This window comes from Pistacia vera, unplaced genomic scaffold (genome assembly GCF_008641045.1).
Source record: "Pistacia vera cultivar Batoury unplaced genomic scaffold, PisVer_v2 Contig412, whole genome shotgun sequence".
In the NCBI taxonomy this organism is placed as follows: Eukaryota; Viridiplantae; Streptophyta; class Magnoliopsida; order Sapindales; family Anacardiaceae; genus Pistacia; species Pistacia vera.
The window spans coordinates 400,835-413,556 of NW_022196238.1; the positions used below are offsets into that span (position 1 = coordinate 400,835).

The window sequence follows — 12,722 nt, forward strand, 5'->3', positions numbered from 1 at the left end:
TAGAACTTGGGTAATAGATTCTATGATTTGGGTTAGCGTATCTAGGTGAAATCAACACCCTAGCATTTTTTTAGCATTGTTTAATTAGTTAAGTTGTTGGGCTTTGCATTTGTATTTAGTTTGTTAATCTTCCATCACTCCAATTTATTGTTGCTTCAATTAGGACTTAAACTAGAAAAATCAGTACTTAGTAACACTATCCTCGTGGGAACGATACTCACTCATCACTTTATTACTTGTGAGACTAGTGCACTTGCTATATTGCATGTTGTAGTTACAACCGCATCAAGTTTTTGGAGCTATTGCCGGGGATAGTTGATTATTAATATTGATAGTATCTAGTGTAGTGCTAAATTGAAGCTTTTATTTCATTTTTGTAGTTAATCGTAAATATTGTATAGTCTTAAGCTTCAGTTCTTTTGTTTGTAGTTTTTATTTTTATTTTGTAGTTAAGCTTAATTTACTGTTTCTTGTAGTGCATGTGGAGATCATGGCAGACGTACATAGAACGTTGATGGATTATGCCATACCAACTGTGCAAGAATGCAATTATGGTATTACAAGGCCACCTGTTGCAGTGAACTTTGAGATTAAGCCGACAATAATTCAGATTATCCAACAGTTAGTCCAATTTGGTGGAAATTCATATGAGGATCCAATTTTGCATATCGCTAGCTTTCTAAAGATATGTGACACATTCAAGGTTAATGGAATGAGTGATGATGCAATTAGGCTAAGATTGTTCTCATTTTCACTGAGAGATAAGGCAAAAGGTTGGCTCATGTCACACCTAGTTGAGACAATCACCACATGGGACGGATTAGCTCAAAAGTTTCTTGCAAAATACTTCCCACTAGAGAAAGCGGCAAAAATGAGAAACGACATTATCTCTTTCGTGCAAGCAATGATGAATCACTGTATGAAGCTTGGGAGAGGTACATGGAGTTGTTAAGGAAATGCCCACATCATGGTCTACCATTTTGGATACAAGTCCAAACATTTTACAATGGGTTGCTACCAAATATTCAAACTATGGTAGATGTGGCAGTATGTTGAGCCTTTAATAACAAGACCCCAGAAGATGCTTATGAATTGCTTGAGGTGATGGCCAACAATAACTACCAAAGACCTAATGAGAGAGCAATGCCGAAGAGAACAATGGGTCTACATGAAGTCGATGTGTTTGCCACATTATCTATACAAATTATATCACTTCAAAGCCAATTGGGAGGTATGAATGTAAATTCTATTCACTCACCTTTTATAACTTATGAATTTTGTGCAGGAAACCATGGGAGTGTGGAATGCGAAGATGGAAACCAGTTAGTCTTCTCAACAACCGAGCAAGTGAATTACATCGTTAGTTCACAAAGGTTGCAAAGTGACTCCTTCTCCAATGCTTACAATCTTGGTTGGGGGAATCACCCAAATTTGTCCTGGAGCGATCAAAGTAGTCAATCATATCAAAAGACAGTGCCAAACCATCAACCAATGGTGAATTATCAACCATGTGAGCAAAGAATGTCGAAATTGGAGGATATTTTTGAGAAGTTCATGCAAGAAACCATAAGTTTTATGAATGAGACATGCTCAAACTTCAAAAATCAAGGAGTGTCCATTCGAAATTTGGAGGTTCAAATGGGGCAATTGATTGAAAAATTGACAGAGAAATCTCAAGGTTCTTTGCCGAGCACAACAGTCACAAATCCTAAAGAAAAATTAAATGTCATAACATTAAGGAAAGGTATAGTGTTGGAGCAACCTCACAATGAAGAAAAGTTGGAAGAACATGAAGACAAGACTAATGAAGAGGAAAATCTCAAAGCAAAATGGTGTGCAAGATACTTAAGGGAATTTCAACCAAGCAGCTTACCTCACAAGGAACAATTTGAGAAATTTGGTGTAAATGCACACAAGTCAAAATTGGTATTGGAAGAGATTCCAAACATTGGACTCAACCAATCACCATCTCATCTCAAGTACACATATAAGAATTTGAAGTTCCGAAAAGATGCTGATGAGAATGCCCAAAATTCCAAAGGAAAGACCAAGAGGTGGCAAAAGGAAGTGAAGCACCCCACAAGGATCCACATTGATGAAAGAATGAGAAAGTCAAGCTCTCGACTATAAACAAGCGCTTCTTAGGAGGCAACCCAAGTGTTTTCATTTGTTTGTTTGTTATTTTGAATTTGCTTAATTGTTTTATAACTTAGAATAATTTTAATTTAGTTTTTTTTTGGGTGTTTCAGGTGAATGATCAAATTATGGCCAAAAAAGAAAATGTCCCAAACTTCGCCGCGGCGAAGATTGTTCTTCACTGAGGTGAAGTAGCCTCTGTTTGTGATGCAACTTCTGTATTTTTCCACCGCGGCGAAGAATTTGTGTTCACCGTAGCGAAGAAGGTTGGATGAAATTTTGCCAAGTCAAGTTCACCGCGGCGAAGAACAAGCTTCGCCGCGGCGAGGTAGGTAATATATTTTTTTACCACAGCGAAGAATTTGTCTTCGCTGTGGCATTGATTGGGCTTTTAAAAAAACCCTAGGTTTGAGTTGATGAACTTCGCCGCGATGAACCATGAGATTCTTTATAAACCCACCTTTATTCTCTCCATTTTTGCGATTTCAAACCCTAGCCTCCAAAGAATTTCTTTGTCTCTTCTTCAATTTCTCACCTTTTTCCCTCAAAATTCTTCCACCATTCCACTCCCTTGCCTCTTTAAACAATCATTCATGTGACAACTGCTGTACGCTAATACAATGCATGCATAATAACAATAGAAAATTGGGCCCAAAAACTTTCTTTTCATTATAAGTCATATGTCTTTTATACACAGAGAGTATTGTTTACAAAAAGTCATTTTTATGATGAATCTTGATTCAGTTTGTTTTTGTTATTTTATTTCGTTTTTGAGTATGAACTGAGTTGTTTAGCTAGGGTTTGATGTAACCTTGATACAATGATTCAAATTTATATGAATTGATTTACTTTGAGTTTTAATTTCATGATTGAGTGTTTATCTCTTTGCTTAATGACTTTTGGATGCTTGATCACCATTCAAATGTGTGTTGTTCACTGTTGATGCGTAATTTTTACACCAACAAAATGCACGTGTGAAATGCTGAGCTGGCCTGGAAGACACACGTGAATATAAGGAAATATGAGAGTAAATACAAATGGGAACAGCTTTTAAAGTGGTTCGGATGCTAAGGAAGCAAGTCCTACGTCCACTGTGATTTTATTAATGATAGGGGTCAGGTCGCATTAGCTGACTGACTTACAGATGATAGTACAAGGGAGTGAATGCTATAAATTATAGAGAGAGAGTAGCTAATCAAGAGTAAAAATGAGCGAATCCTTTGAATGGGAGAGGAGCTCTCTATTTGTAGTGGGATACATTGGGCTAATGATTACTGAATCTGTGAGTTGGTGGGATTATCCGTGCAAATCCTTCTTTATGTCACATTACCCACCTTCTAGAGTGATTTGCGTGATTTGGCACAGGGATTGGATACGTGGGATCACCACAGCTTCTGGCTGGTCTGGCATGCACCCACTATTTTGACAGAAGCAGGCTGTAGGTGTACCCATGTTCTGACTTTTGCACACTGCTCGTCAACCCTTATATTTTTCAGGCATAACAGAAGTCCCCTAGTTTTTAAGGTTTGAGGATTGAACCTTGGAATCTATAAGTCATGCTGCGATTGGATGATTTCTAGAAATTCTGGTGACTCTGACCTGCTTGAAAATAGGTTGGGGTAGTACTTTTTGAGAACACGACCTCGCATGGTCATTGTTTGCAGAGGATGAGTGACCTGACTTCATCAGGCGTTACCTATTGTGCTTTTGGTATGGGTGCATTTAATGAAGCAGCCTCTGCTCTGACAGTCATGTCATGTGAGTGATAAGTACCAACCAGGTGCATTAAATGCGTTGTATGCTAACATGGTACCCTTTATCAGAACATTAAATGTGTGACATGCTGAAACGATGCCCCTTATCAGAGCATTAAATGCAGATTGGGGCGCAATCAATGTTGAGAGAGAGAGAGAGTGCCGTCGCTTGAGTTTTTCAACGGAAAAGATGAAAATTTGATTTTTCTTTAATCGTGACGCTCACTCTTCCTCACTAATATGCGACACGTGGTCATGATCAACGGTGAGAAATTTTACCACCCAAATGTCGTTTTGATTCCGAGAAAAACAAACGTTGTTTCGCGTGCTATAAAAACTCATATCTTTCTTAGGCAATGTCACCACACTCGTCTTTTTCACAGAGAGCAAGAGATTTTCGCAAGCTTGGAGTCTTTGCCTTCCAAACCAGATTTTTTTTCTGATATTCAAAGCAAAAGCCATTTTCGTACTCCGAGAGGTAAGAATCTTTTTTTGTTTTTATTTTCTTATTCTTCATGGTTGGTAAATGGCGTTAATCATCCGGTAGCTCATCAGAGACGAGACGCCCATGTTGGGTTCGAGCCATGAATGGCGGCTCAAATGATGCTGTTGGGGTTTTCTCTAGGTTTTAGGGAGTTTGTTTTCTTCTACATCATCGTACGGAGTAGCGTACGATGGCTAAATGACCCCCTTCTTGTCACTTTTGCAGACCAGTAGAATGGACCCCTCAACGACCAGATCCGAGGAAGGGACCGGTTCGTCCTCACAGGGTGCTCCACATGCCACTCTGAGGTCTACTCTGTACTTACTCGGGAAGAGCTCAAGAGAGTGATAAAACAATATGGGATCGACGTGGAAGTTGTCCGTGATGTGGCCCACTCATCGCGATACCCATCAAGTGGGATGGCCACGATCTCCGAGGAGATCATCAAGGGTAGAGGGTTGATCTCCTTCCACCCTTTTGTTAGGTCGATCTTGGATCACTTCAGGATAGTGCCGATGCAGCTCACTTTGAACGCGTATGTTATTGTTGTTTCCATGTACACCGCATGTCGTGACAACGGGCTGGGCGAGCTAACCGCGATAGAGCTCGGCTGCTCGTATTTCTTGAAAAAGAGCAAGGACAAGGATTCTTATTACTTGTCCAGGCGACCTTCCATAGCCGAGGGGATACACATCTACCCTAGCAACGCAGGGGCCTACGAAACAAAGTTTTTCTTCTTTCGTTACGATGGCCATTGCCACTTTCAGGACCTGAGTAGGCTCTTTTCCCTTGGTGAACTCATTAAATTTGGAATGCGTTTTCTTTCTAACGACTTGTTTCTTTTCTGGCAGTTAACAAGACGATCGACTTAGGGTTGCTCTTCGATTCGGATAGGATCATATCTTTCAGCTTCCTGCCTGAAGCCAGCCGTGACGCAAAGAAGCTCATGACGACCGCGAATCTACGAAAATACGGTTTTTCAACGCAAAGAGTCCCCATTGAGTAAGTATTGCTAACTGGTTCCTTTCTGGTTGTGAAATGAAGTACTTTTGCTAACAATGCTTACATGCAGCGACCATGCCTCTAAAGGAGTCAGAGCCGTTGCGACGAAGGCAATTCAATTTTCTGCGGTCAAGGATCGCCAAGGCGACCGATGCTACTCCTATCGATCATCCGACTAGGTGCCATATCGGGCCCCCTAGTGTGACCTGCTAGAGCTTCTCAACCCCAACCTTCGGAGGATGCACCAATCCGAACCGCAAAGGCTTCTTAGCCATTGGCTGTTCGCCCGAGGCTAAAGACAACGGCTCAGCGAGCGAAGAAGAAGAGAAGGCAGATTTAGGTCGAAGAGTCAGAGACCGAATCTGAGGGCGATCAACTAGGGAGGTCATAGCCAGATGTCGGGAGAAGGTCGTGTAAGGAACTGATGGGCGACACGACCCCTGCGGAAGGCGTGAAGAAAGAAACCCTAGTGTTGGACTCGCTGGGGAACCTACTGGAGTACTTGCAGTCGATGGTCTACACTTTGCTAGAGTGCGGACTCTTGGAAGCATTCGAGTAGTTCGTAGGTTCTAGCGACGTGTACCTGATGTCCACATCGCTCCAGCATTTAAGCAAGGTAAACGAACTGTCCTCGGCGAGGACTTCCCTTAGTTCCTTTGGATTAACTTGCTATTTTTTCTTTTTCGTAAGCCCTGCTTTCCATGCAACTGTCCCTGGAGAAGGTTCAGCTGGGAGCTGCAAAGGGGGAGGTCGCACTGAAGGAAGAGAATGCAAAGCTTAAGCGAAGCCTGGAAGCCGCCGAAATAGAAAGAAACCTATCCTCTGAATCAGCGAACCGGTACCTGAGCGAAAGGGATGCGACTCTTCGCACAGTGGACTTCCAAAAAGCAGAGCTCAAGAAGCATGGGGAGGAAATGAAAGAGCTTCAAAGGACCATAACCAGACTCTCCAAGGAGGTCGGAGAGAAGGACCAGGAGCTCAAAACGACCTCTCTATGAGCCTTACGAGCAGAACAAGAGAGGGATGCCTCCGAGAAGCAAAGGCAAGCTCTCGAGGCCGAACTTCAGGTAAGTCAGGGGAAAGTTGCTTCCTTGACCAAAGAGATACAGAATCAGGCAGCGAAGGTCGAGGAGAGGGCAGCCGAATGGGCGATCGAGTCCATCTATGCCTTGCGGCCGAAGAACCCGCATATTGATATGTCCGACCTCCCAAAGGATGGGTAGGAAACTCTCAGGTCCATGGCACGGTAGGATGATTAAGCGACGGCTGCCCAAAGATCCCCAACCGACCAGCTTTAGGATGATGAGGTTGTTTCTCTAGGAGTTAGATCAGGGCTAACAGTTGTACCATTTTGCCTGCTGTACTCTTCGTATTAATGAAATACATTTTGCTTTTACAATTTCTATTTGCTTTATTATACATGAGTTTACATTGTCTACAATATTGGAACAAGTCTATACGAACATGATAACACATTTATACGAACAAGATTACATGCGAAGACTATTACAGGCGAACAGAATAATACTTTACAAGGAAATAATTTATAAAGATTAAAAAATAATCTTTACAAGGAAAACTGAGTTCAGAATTACTGATAGTAAGGTCGAAGGTGCTCAGCATTCCAAGCTCGGGGTACTTTGGAACCATTCAGCCTTTTGAGATGATAAGTCCCCGGTCTTATCACTTTGTCGATACAGTACGGACCTTCCCAGCTCCTAGTACTGAGAAGAACTTCCTTTAATACAAGGTCGCCGACCTGGAAGTCTCTTCGTCTGACCTTCGAATCAAAGAACCTCTTTGCGTGTTGTTGATAGGCTGCTATTCTTAGCGATGCCTTGCTGCGATGTTCCTTAACAAGGTCCAGACTTGCTCTCATAAGCGCTTCATTGTCGGCCTCATTGTATAAGTCCCTCCGAAGTGAACCAGTTCCTACCTCCACAAGGATCATTGCTTCGCAACTGTATGCTAGCGAAAAAAGGGGTTTCTGAGGTAGAGGTTCTTGGAGTTGTCCATTACACCCATAGGACTTCTAGGAGGTCGTCGGCCTAATTCCCCTTGGCTGTGCCAAGTTTGGCCTTTAGAGTGTGCTTGATGGTTTTGTTGACAGTTTCAACTTGACCATTTGCTTGCGGTCTTGCGACTGAGGCAAATTTTTTATGGATGCCCAGCTCGTCGCAAAACTGCTTGAACTCCTCGTTGTCGAACTGCTTTCCGTTATCCAAGATAAGGGTATGAGGAATTCCGTAGCGGCACACAATATTCTTGAAAACGAAGTCTTTGAGCTTTCTGGGCATGATTGCGGCTAGCAGTTCGACTTCCACCCATTTGGTGAAGTAATCTACTACGACCACGACATATTTGACTCTCTCTTTACTGACTGGCATAGGACCAATGAGATCGATTCCCCACATGGAAAATGGCCAGGGGCTAGTCATTGTTATCAGTTCATGGGAAGGAGCTCGATATCAGTTCCCGAACCATTGACACTTATCACACCTCTTGACAAAGTTGTAGGTGCCTTCTTGGATTCGGGGCCAATAATACCCTTGACGAACAACCTTGTTTGCAAGAGATCATGCGGCGGTGTGATTACCACAGATCCCTTCATGTATTTCCCTTATGATGTAATCTGCTTCTTCACTGGTTACACATCGGAGGAGAGGGGCGCTAAACCCTTGCTTGTATAGCTGGTCCTTGATAAGGGTGTAACGAGTAGATCTTGTTCGCAAGACCCTTGCCTCGACCTTGTTGTCAGGCAAGGTCCTACCCTTAAGGTATTGGAAAATGGGAGTCATCCAGGAATCCGATTATATTACATTCACGGCCTGTTCGATCGGGCTGATACTAGGGGCCTCGATGAATCGAACAGGAATGCTATCTGGTGCTTCTGAGTCCAATAATGAGGCTATCCTCGCCAAGGCGTCTGCCACAGAGTTGCTATCTCTGGGAATCTGGGTGATCGCGAAATGCTTGAACGGCTTGAGTGCGGCCTTAGCTTCCTTCAGATAGCGAATCATATTTTCTTCCTTGGCTTGGTACTCTCCTAAGATCTGGTTAACAACCAGCATGGAGTCGCTATGGATGCTGACCACGGTTGCGCCCATTTCTCTGGCCAACCACAATCCGGCGAGCAGAGCTTCGTACTCGGCCTCATTATTGGTTGCCTTAAATCCGAACTGGAGAATGTCGTGAATGCGAGCCCCTTCGGGACTCAAAAGGAGAAGACCTGTACCAGCCGTCTTTTTGTTCGATGATCCATCAACGTAGAGGCTCCAGGTCGATAGATTCTGAGCAGTTTCTTGGATGCTTCGCTGGGCTGTTGTTCTGACTCACTTGGAAGATAGGAGAATTCTGATATGACGTCGGCAACAGCCTGCCTTTTGATAGTCGATCTTGGCTTGTACTTCAGATCAAATTGACTTAATTTCATGGCCCATTTAAGCAATTTACCCGATGCCTCTGGCTTGTAGAGGACCTGTCTGAGCGGGTAATTAGTCATTACATGGATCGTATGGGCGTGGAAGTAAGGTCGCAGCTTTCTGGAAGCGATCAGCAAGGTATAGGCTAATCGTTCCATTTTCGGATACCGCATCTTGGCATCCAATAGACGCTTGCTCGCGTAATACATTGGCCATTGGACCTTTTCCTCTTCCCGAACTAAGGCTGCACTGACCACGAACTAAGAGACAGACATGTATAGGAGGAGGATCTCTAGCGGGAGAGGGTTAGACAAGAGAGGGTTGGACAGGAGAGGTGGCTTCCCGAGGTGTTCTTTTATACTTTGGAATGCCTGTTCGCACTCGAGAGTCCACTCAAACTTTTTATTGGCCTTCAGGACATTGAAGAATGACAAACAGTGATCTGTTAACCTCGATATGAAGCAACTAAGCGCCGCTATTCGCTCATTTAGGCTCATGACCTGTTTTTTGTTGGTCGGGCTTTCCATATCGAGGAGAGCTTGATTTTTCTCAGGGTTGATCTCTATCTCCCGTTGGTTAACCATGTATCCTAGGAATTTTCTCGAGGATACTCCAAACGAACACTTGAGAGGATTCAGCTTTATTCTGTATAGTTGGAGGACATCAAACATCTGAGCGAGATGCGCTATGTGATCTGAAGCGACATGGGATTTGACTAGCATGTCATCTACAGAGACCTCCATTTACTTACCGATCTGTTTGGAGAACATCCGGTTAACCAACCGCTAGTAGGTCGCGCCAACATTCTTGAGGCCGAACGGCATAACTCTATAGTAGTACAGTCCCCGATCTGTAATAAAGGATGTATGCTCTTCGTATGATGCGTATATCAAAATTTGATTATATCCCGAGTACGCGTCTATAAAACTTAGTAGCTCATGCCCCGAGGTGGCATCACGAGCTGGTCTATTCTGGGCAGGGGGAAGTTGTCTTTTGGGCACGCTTTGTTGAGGTCGCTGAAATCGCACAGGTTTACCACTTTCCATTGGGCTTCTTTACCAGAACCGGGTTGGCAACCCAGGTCGGGTAGAGTGCTTCTCGGATGGATCTGTTTCAGAGAAGGTTATCCACCTCTAGCTTTAAGGCGGCATACCGTTCCGGATCCATCACTTTTCTTTTTTGGCGAACTAGCTTAGCTTCGCTGTTGATGTTCAACGCATGGCAGATGATATCTGGGCTAATCCCGACCATATCTGCGTGTGACTATGCGAACATATTGATATTTTCTTTTAGGAAGCTGATCAGCTCGAAGGCGAGCTACGGGTTAAGATTGCTCCCAATCCTTAACACTTGGCTTGGTTCGCTCACGTCGACCAACACTTAGGACAAATCCTCAATTGGCCCACTGGAAGGGCTTTCTTGAATTCGAGGATCCATATTATCCTCGGCTGGACCAGGCTGTGGCTTGATCCGGCTGATCGCCATAGCCTGTAGGGGAATGCCACCCAAAATACCCTTCCCTTTGCACGCCGTCTGCACTGCTTTTATGTAACAGTTGCGAGATGCGCTCTGCGATCTGCTAACTTCCCCTATCCCCGTCGGGGTGGGGAACTTCATCTTCAGATGGTATATAGAAGTGACTGCCTTGAAGATTCCATTGAAGGCAGATGGGCAATCCACGACCAAGAATTCAGTAACCTTAGTCACTTCATCATAGTCACACAGCGTGACTGGAAGTTGGATCGTTCATTTGGGGATCAGGTGGTCCCCTGTAAAACCATAGAAGGATCGAGGCGGGCTTCAGGTCGGCCTCGTCTAAGTTCATTCTTTCGAAAGCGGTCTAGAATAGGATGTTCACAGCACTTCCCTTGTCCACTAGCATCCTGCAGATATTATGGTGCTCTATAAAGGGCGTGATCACAAGTGCGTCGTCGTGGAGATGATGTAGATGGGTTGCATCCTTCTCGGAGAAGGTAATTGGCTCCTCCTTGCGAACCTTTTGTGGTCACTGCGACGTGTTCATCACATTGATTTGGTTGTGATGAGCCGCGCGAGCATATCTATCCTGTGCTCCTCGCGTGTTCCCCATGAGGTGTGGCCCCCCAAAGATCATGTTGACATTGTAATATCCTGTGCAATCACGATGCTTCTTTCTTTGTTCCCCTTGACTTTTCTCTTGTGCGGGAGTGGAGTTGTCAATATACTCCTTGAAATGCCCCTTCTTGATGAGTTCTTCGATTGCCTGCTTGAGAGCTCGGCACTCATCGGTGTGATGCCCGTTATCCCGATGGAAGCGACAGTGCTTTTTATTATTTCTAGCTGACGCAAGAGTTTTCATGGGCTCGGGCTCTCCAAGTAGGCTGGCTTCTTCAGATTTATCAAGAATAGCCGATACAGATGCATTCAGAGGCGTATATTGGTCTCTGTCGTGATCACGATGAGGGATAGGAGCATAAGACATTTTGGGCTCGTCGCAAGGTTTCTTTCCTTTTCACTGATCATCAGCGGCCCCGGTGCAAGAATGCAATTATGGTATTACAAGGCCACCTTTTGTAGTGAACTTTGAGATTAAGCCAACAATAATTCAGATTATCCAACAATCAGTCCAATTTGGTGGAAATTCATATGAGGATCTAATTTTGCATATCGCTAGCTTTCTAGAGATATGTGACACATTCAAGGTTAATGGAATGATTGATGATGCAATTAGGCTGAGATTGTTCTCATTTTCACTGAGAGATAAGGCAAAAGGTTGGCTCATGTCACACCCAGTTAGGACAATCACCACATGGGACGGATTAGCTCAAAAGTTTCTTGCAAAATACTTCCCACCAGAGAAGATAGCAAAAATGAGAAATGACATTATCTCTTTTAGGCAAGGCAATGATGAATCATTTTATGAAGCTTGGGAGAGGTGCACAGAGTTGTTAAGGAAATGTCCACATCATGGTCTACCGTTTGGATACAAGTCCAAACATTTTACAATGGGTTGCTACCAAAAATTCAAACTATGGTAGATGTGGCAGCAGGCGGAGCCTTAAATAACAAGACCCCGGAATATGCTTATGGATTGCTTGAGGTGATGGCCAACAATAACTACCAAAGACCTAATGAGAGAGCAATGCCGAAGAGAACAATGGGTTTACATGAAGTCGATCCGTTTGCCACATTATTTGCCCAAATTGCATCACTTCAAAGCCAATTGGGAGGTATGAATGTAAATTCTACTCACTCACCTTTTATAAGTTGTGAATTTTGTGCAGGAAACCATGGGAGTGTGGAATGCCAAGATGGAAACCAATTAGTCTTCTCAACAACCGAGCAAGTGAATTACATGGTTAGTTCACAAAGGCTGCAAAATGACCCCTTCTCCAACACCTACAATCCTGGTTGGGGGAATCACCCAAATTTGTCCTGGAGCAATCAAAGCAATCAATTAAATCAAATGACAGTGCCAAACCATCAACTAGTGGTGAATCATCAACCATGTGAGCAAAGAATGTCGAAATTGGAGGATATGTTCAGGAAATTCATGCAAGAAACCACAAGATTTATGAATGAGACACACTCAAACTTCAAAAATCAAGGAGTGTCCATTCAAAATTTGGAGGTTTAAGTGGGGCAATTGGTTGAACAATTGACAGAGAGATCTCAAGGTTCTTTGCCGAGCACAACGGTCACAAATCCTAAGGAACAATTAAATGTCATAACATTGAGGAGAGGTATAGTGTTGAAGCAACCCCACAATGAAGAAAAGTGGGAAGAACATGAAGACAAGACTAATGAAGAGGAAAATCTCAAAGCGGAAAGGTGTGCAAGATACTTAGGGGAATTTCATCCAAGCAACTCACCTCACAAGGAACAATTTGAGGAATTTGGTGTAAATGTGCATAAGTCAAAATTGGTGTTGGAAGAGACTCCAAA

At 43.6% G+C, this 12,722-nt stretch overlaps 2 non-coding genes across 2 annotated transcripts; both read right to left on the reverse strand.

Moving 5' to 3' along the window:
- Positions 1 to 868: 868 nt before the first annotated feature.
- Positions 869 to 974, reverse strand: LOC116142598. Its single transcript, XR_004130011.1, has one exon. It is a non-coding gene; the product is annotated as a small nucleolar RNA R71 (small nucleolar RNA).
- A 10,670-nt stretch (positions 975 to 11,644) lies between these two features.
- Positions 11,645 to 11,751, reverse strand: LOC116142597. Its single transcript, XR_004130009.1, has one exon. It is a non-coding gene; the product is annotated as a small nucleolar RNA R71 (small nucleolar RNA).
- Between the last annotated feature and the right edge of the window lie 971 nt (positions 11,752 to 12,722).